Raw genomic sequence first — 6,942 nt, forward strand, 5'->3', positions numbered from 1 at the left:
CTGGAGGTATGTGGGGATTGATTCACTTTTGGAGACAGCCTCAAGTGGCTATATGGCTATAAATATCCTGACACCACTCTCTCTTTCCATTCTTGCATTAACAATATCACCCGTTCGGCCTATTTTCACCTACGCAATATCTCCCGTCTCCGTCCATCCCTCTCAACTGACAATACTGCCACCCTGGTTCATAGCCTGGTCACGTCCCGTCTGGACTACTGCAGCTCCCTTTTATTTGGTTTACCGGACAAATCCATCCATAAACTACAACTGGTTCAAAACTACGCCACATGAATCATCACGAGAACCCCCTCCATGAGTCACAACACCAGTCCTTCAGCAACTCCACTGGCTTCCTACAAAATCCTACTTCTCACCTTCAAGGCCTTAAACAACCTCGCCCCTCAGTACCTCACTAACCTGCTAACCTGACCACCATGGGGTCCAGAGCCTTCTGCCATTCAGCCCCCTGCCTCTGGAACGCCCTCCTGGAACACTTAAAAAATTCACACTCAGTCACCACCTTCAAATCTCATTTTAAAACTTATTTATTCAGACAGGCCTTCTCCGTTCCATAGTCTTACTTCTATCTGCTGCCATTTTTATGTAACTATATGTTCTATATATGTTTGTGTGTACTTTAATTGTGTTTTATTTTAACAATTTTGTGTATTTTAATTGTGTTTTATTTGAACAATTTTGTGTATTTTAATTGTGTTTTATTTTAACAGTTTTGTACAGTGATCTTGAGTGTCCTGAAAGGCGCCTATAAAAAAAATGTATTATTATTATTATTATTTTTATGAAGAACTGCAGTTTTTGGAACTACCTGATTGGCTTAAGTTTTCAACCCTGGAGGTTGGTGCCTGTGGGTCCATTGTTTCAGTATCTACCCAAGACTGTGCAGTTGATTCATTGAAACATTCACATATATACAGTATGTTTAACCTGTATTTTCGTATACATAGTGTGCATACGTAAGAAAAGTCATTATTGTCACAAACGTCATAGTCTCACATTTTAACTGGGTCTTTGTCATACCTTCTTTTCAAATCCCTGCATTCACTCATCACTCTGCTCTTAAGCTTAAGTCACAAGTGATGCTTGAAAGTCAAATGTGTCATTATCTGACATTTTTAATGAATTATTCACAACACTGAAGAAATCCCTTTGGATTAATCCCTCCATCGACGCCTCTCAGTGCTCACACACAGTATCAAGTCCCTGAAGCTTTGCTTGTCTTGACTGACATTTGCACACAAAAATTCACACACACACAAAATGGACACAAAAAGTTGTACACACCACTCGCTCTCACTAAGATGCTGTTTATCTTTCCCTCACACACATTTCCACTCACATAATCACATTCCCACAATGCAGACATCTGATAGTGGGATTAGCTGTTCAGAAAGTACAGCAATACACACTAGCGCCTCGCAACGTCAAATCTAGGCTTTGTGCTCAAAGATTAATTTGTGGCATTTAGAAAAAAGAGAGAGCACATTTCTTTTGAGGACAAAACACTATTCTATCCATCTTAGTCCAGGGACAATTTACACAAGCCTTTCTCTAAAGGTGTTAAAATCATTTGGGAAATTCCCAATCGCCAGTGCAGGTAGATACAAGATAAAGAACAAGAAGAGACCAGTTTAAAGGTGTCAGAGTTCAGTCAGGTTGAAGAATTAACCTTTTTTTAAAATTAAAGTAAGAAACAACACAACATATATATGATGAATACTAATAAGGCTACACAGTTACCTCCACAGACACAGCAGTGTCTTTACCTTCTACAGTTATCTGTTTGACAAACACAGTTTTTGAATGCATACTGTACAGGTTAGTCAAACCCTCACGCATGCCTACACACAGACTTTAAAAATATGTGTGGCATTCATCAATACTTTACTTTTTGTTCTTAGGTAAGATCAATTTTAAGAATGCCCTAAACCATATGTAAGCCAGCATGCACGAAAAATGCTGAAACTGGTTCATATTTAAAAACTTTATTAAGACACGGAAAAATGCTCCACAGTCATGCATTCACTAATAATTTTAACTGTTTGTTGTTATTAAATACAATATTTGTGCTCATTTCAGGTATTTTAGACTTTTACACGTGAGTAAGTAGATGATGCATGGCTCACTGGATTAAAAACCATTTACATAAAAAAATGTAACCCTTATCACCGCTAACAAAATGCCCCCACAATTTAGTGGTTAAATTCTGTGTTTTCTCTACAAATGGAACAAAATTCCAAATGCATTTTTCAGAATTTACTGTCTGTGTTATGGGTTATAGGGAGCTTAGTTTGGGGAAATTGTTCGTTTGCTTCCAGTAAAATACAGAATAGAATTTGAATAGAATAATGGATTACACTAGCCTGGCTGACGCGACTGCACATCTCAATGAGATGCTGGTCTACGTGTTTATTTTCTCGTATTTGAGGCGTGGTTTTACAAATGACTAGAGCCGTTTATTGGGCGCTACGAATGTCTATCAAATGCGCCTGGTAATTCCCATGCTGCCTTGCGCGCGATTCATCGCCAAAGCCTGTTGGTAGCAGAGCAAACACATCCTTCTTGGCAATGAAGTCTTTCAACGCCAAACGTTGCTCTTTTTTTAAAATAAACTTGCGTTCTAAGCTACTTAAAACACTGTCTAAGGCTGCATCGAACGGTAACGTTAGGTCCGCTGCCATGTTGGATTAACACACTACAAGCTTCGGTGTCGCGCATAGACGTCGTCATCGTCTTGCTGCCCCCCCCGTTCTGTGATTGGTTCCCTATCTCAGGAGAAAATATGGGCGATGGTTTCCAGACTGCTTTTGCAGCGAGAATGAAATCGCGCGCAAAGCAGTATGGGAACACCCAGGCTAGGATTACACAGGAACTGAAAAGACATTTCATTACAGTAGATGTTTGTCTGACAATGCTGTAACTAGATATAAAGAATTAATTCCTTCTTTATTTACCTCAGTGCCATGTACCAATGTTGTGGACGACAGCAACCACAATTTAACCCCTGCACTAATAGATTATTTTGTCGATGGCACTGCAGCATCGCTTAGTTCAACTTTAAACTTAGTTGCTCCTCTGAAAAAGAAGGTCATAAATAGGAGGAGGCTAGCTCCATGGTATAATTCACAGTTGCGCTGTTTAAAACAGGCAGTCCAAAAGCTAGAAAGAATTTGGCATTCCACTAATTCTGAAGAAGCTCGCATAGCCTGGAAAGATAGTTTAACAACTTATAAAAAAGCTCTCAGTAGTATTAGAACAGCATATTATTCATCATTAATAGAAGAAAACAAGAACAACCCCAGATTTCTTTTCAGCACTGTAGCCAGGCTGACAAAGAGCCACAGCTCTGTTGAGCCATCTATTCCTTTAGCCCTCAGTAGTAATGACTTCATGAGCTTCTTCACTAATAAAATTGTCAGCATTAGAGAAAATATTCAAGGCACCCTTCCAACAGCTGTTAAAGATGCAAGTACAGCGACATTAGAAACTTTTGTAAGACCTTATCAATATCTGGAATCCTTCTCCCCAGTAGATCTTCTTGAGCTCTCTTCAACAATTACAGCATCTAAACCATCAACCTGTCTTCTAGATCCAATCCCAACTAAATTGCTCAAAGAAGTTTTTCCATTAATTAACACCTCCATATTGAACCAGATAAATTTATCTTTATTAACAGGATATGTGCCTCAGTCTTTTAAGATTGCTGTAATTAAGCCCTTACTCAAGAAAGCCACTCTAGATCCAGATGTTTTAGCCAACTATAGACCAATCTCCAACCTTCCTTTTATTTCCAAAATTCTAGAAAAAGTTGTTGCTAATCAGTTGTGTGACCACTTAAACAAGAATGGTCTGTTTGAAGAGTTTCAGTCAGGTTTTAGAGTTCATCATAGTACAGAAACAGCTCTGGTTAAAGTTACCAATGATCTCCTCATGGCTTCAGACAGTGGACTTGTCTCTATACTTGTTCTGCTAGATCTTAGTGCTGCATTTGACACTATTGATCATAATATTTTACTACAGAGACTTGAAAGTGAGGTCAAGATTAAAGGAACTGCATTAGACTGGTTTGAATCCTATCTGTCTGACAGATTCCAGTTTGTTCATGTCAATAATGATTCCTCTACTTATACAAAAGTAAGTTATGGAGTTCCTCAGGGTTCTGTGCTAGGACCAATACTCTTCACGTTATACATGTTGCCATTAGGCAAGATTATTAGAAAACATGGCATAAACTTTCATTGCTATGCAGACGACACCCAGCTATATTTATCTATGAAACCAGATGAAACTAATCAGTTGGTTAAACTCCAAGCATGCCTTAAAGACATAAAGGCTTGGATGACCTGTAATTTCCTACTCTTAAACTCAGACAAAACAGAAGTTATTGTATTCGGTCCTAAGCATCTCAGAGATTCATTATCTAATCACATGGTGTCTTTGGATGGCATTACCTTGGCCTCCAGTACTACTGTAAAAAACCTTGGTGTTATATTTGATGAGGATATGTCCTTTAAATGTCACATAAAGCAAGTGACCAGGACTGCCTTCTTTCACCTGCGTAATATCGTCAAAATTAGGAACATCCTGTCTCAGAGTGATGCTGAAAAACTAGTTCATGCATTTGTGTCGTCCAGACTGGATTATTGTAATTCATTACTGTCTGGCTGTCCAAATAGCTCTTTAAAAAGCCTCCAGTTGATTCAAAATGCCGCAGCAAGAGCATTGACAGGAATTAGCAAGAGAGATCATATTACTCCAGTTTTAGCTTCTCTTCACTGGCTCCCTTTAAAGTCTAGAATAGAATTTAAAATCCTCCTCCTTACATACAAGGCCCTTAAAGGCCTAGCTCCATCGTATCTTAAAGACCTTATTGTACCATATCATCCCAACAGATCACTTCGGTCTGAAAGTGCAGGCCTACTTGTGGTTCCTAGAATTTCAAAAAGTAGAATGGGAGGTAGAGCTTTCAGCTATCAGGCTCCTCTCCTGTGGAACCAGCTCCCAGTTTGGGTTTGGGAGGCAGACACTCTCTCTATTTTTAAGGTCAGGCTTAAGACTTTCCTTTTTGATCAGGCTTATAGTTAGGGCTGGACTAAACCATCCCTTAGTTATGCTGCTATAGGCCTAGGCTGCTGGGGGACGATGCACCAAACACATGTCCTCCTTCTTTCTTCTCTCTCCTCTCTCGCATCCTCCACTTTCTTTTCTCTGGCACATAGCTCTTGCCCTCTAATTTCCTATATACTACTAGTCATACAATTCTGTGCTATTACTATGTAGAATGTTTACTGCTGTGTGCTACCAGGCTCCTCTGCTGTGTCAGGCTTAAGACTTTCCTTTTTGATAAAGTTTATAGTAGGGCTGGACGGAAGCATCCCTTAGTAATGCTGCCGGGGGACGATGCACTGAGCATATGTCCTCTAATTTCTTATCTCATTCCTTTTCTCTCACGACTCATGCATTGTGTGCTACTACTGTATAGCATCTTTATAGCTCTGCGAACATCTCCCTTTGTACTCGTATTGTTATTGATGCTAAAATTTAATTGAATTAATTAAAACATATGTGATAAGTCAGCATGAGCACTGAGTTAACAGCTGGGATGTTGACTGTGAGAAATGAGCTTGTGCGGGGTGAGATGGGAGTCAGAAAACATAATATTTGGTTATTTCTTATCCACCTTGAAGGCGTAGCCACAGCAGGAAATAAGAAGTGCTTTGCTCTGGGACACTTCTGTGGCAAATGTCGTTCAGACCCCCTCACCCTCCAGTAAACCATCAGTAAACATGAAATATTCAGTGTCTGGTCTCAAGCCCTACTGCTTATCAGCTTTACTACTATCAGGGTATTACTGCACCACTGCACCATATGAATATGTTCCTCTGAGCAAAGCATGGCGCATGTGCAGGATATCAGACTCCACCTTCCCAGGTGGCCAAAATACGTAAAGCAACTCCAGTCCACAAAAAGGAACTACAGAGAAAAATAAAAGAAATCAAAACAGCCAACAGGATGCCTGAATTGTAAAATGCATGTCAAAAATCGAATACTTGTGGCTGAACAAGTAGGATGAGATATTTATTGTCAGTTTTGAAGGACGTAAAGGACACAATCTGCATTTAGGTGAGGGGAAGAGAAATCCAATTTCACTGTGTATACTGCCGTCGCATTTTAATGTCAGCCATAAATGTACTCCAGCTGAATCATATCCAGAAGCAAACTGGATGTGAGGTGAATGTTAAAGGGCTTATAAGAAAAAAACTGTTAACTGCCTCGTTGCAGGAAATGGCTGTAACATATCTGCAGGGCTTTGAGAAATACCTCTGCTGTAATTAGCAAGCTTATTTGTCTGTTATGTGACAACGTGGTTGCTGTGGCTCAAGGCGACAGGAGATGCAGAGAGAAAAGACAGGGTACAGTTTAACTGATTCTTTCTTGCAGTTTTTAATTTGGTTGACAGTCCAGATCTGTTAAGGTCCAATGCCCTTTAATTTCAGGTGTAAGGAGAGTGGGTGTCCGTCTGTATGTCATACTGTCAGTCCCTCTCTTTGTCCGTGTAATCCCTACTTGCATTCTTCTGCAGCCGTGAGCCACAGGCGGTCGGCCTGTCCCTGTATGAGTCTGATCCCCACCGCCTGTGAAGTCAAATGTTGACAGAGAATCACGAACCACATCAGAATACTAAAGAGGCCAGAGGCTTCTTTTATGAGAAAGAGAGAGAGAGCAGGAGCAAGAGAGCACCTGTGTGTATGTGTGTGTCCTCATACTCCTACACTATAAAAATTACAAGCTTGGCAAGGGATTGTATTTTGTAGCAAGAATTATCACCCTCACTCCAGGGTCTTTTTGTGAAGCTGCATTGCTGCTTATTTTCTTGAATTCTGCTTGTTTCACTTCAAATGACCTCTTTTGGGGAATAAT

Source organism: Chelon labrosus, assembly GCF_963514085.1.
Source record: "Chelon labrosus genome assembly, chromosome: 10".
NCBI lineage: Eukaryota > Metazoa > Chordata > Actinopteri > Mugiliformes > Mugilidae > Chelon > Chelon labrosus.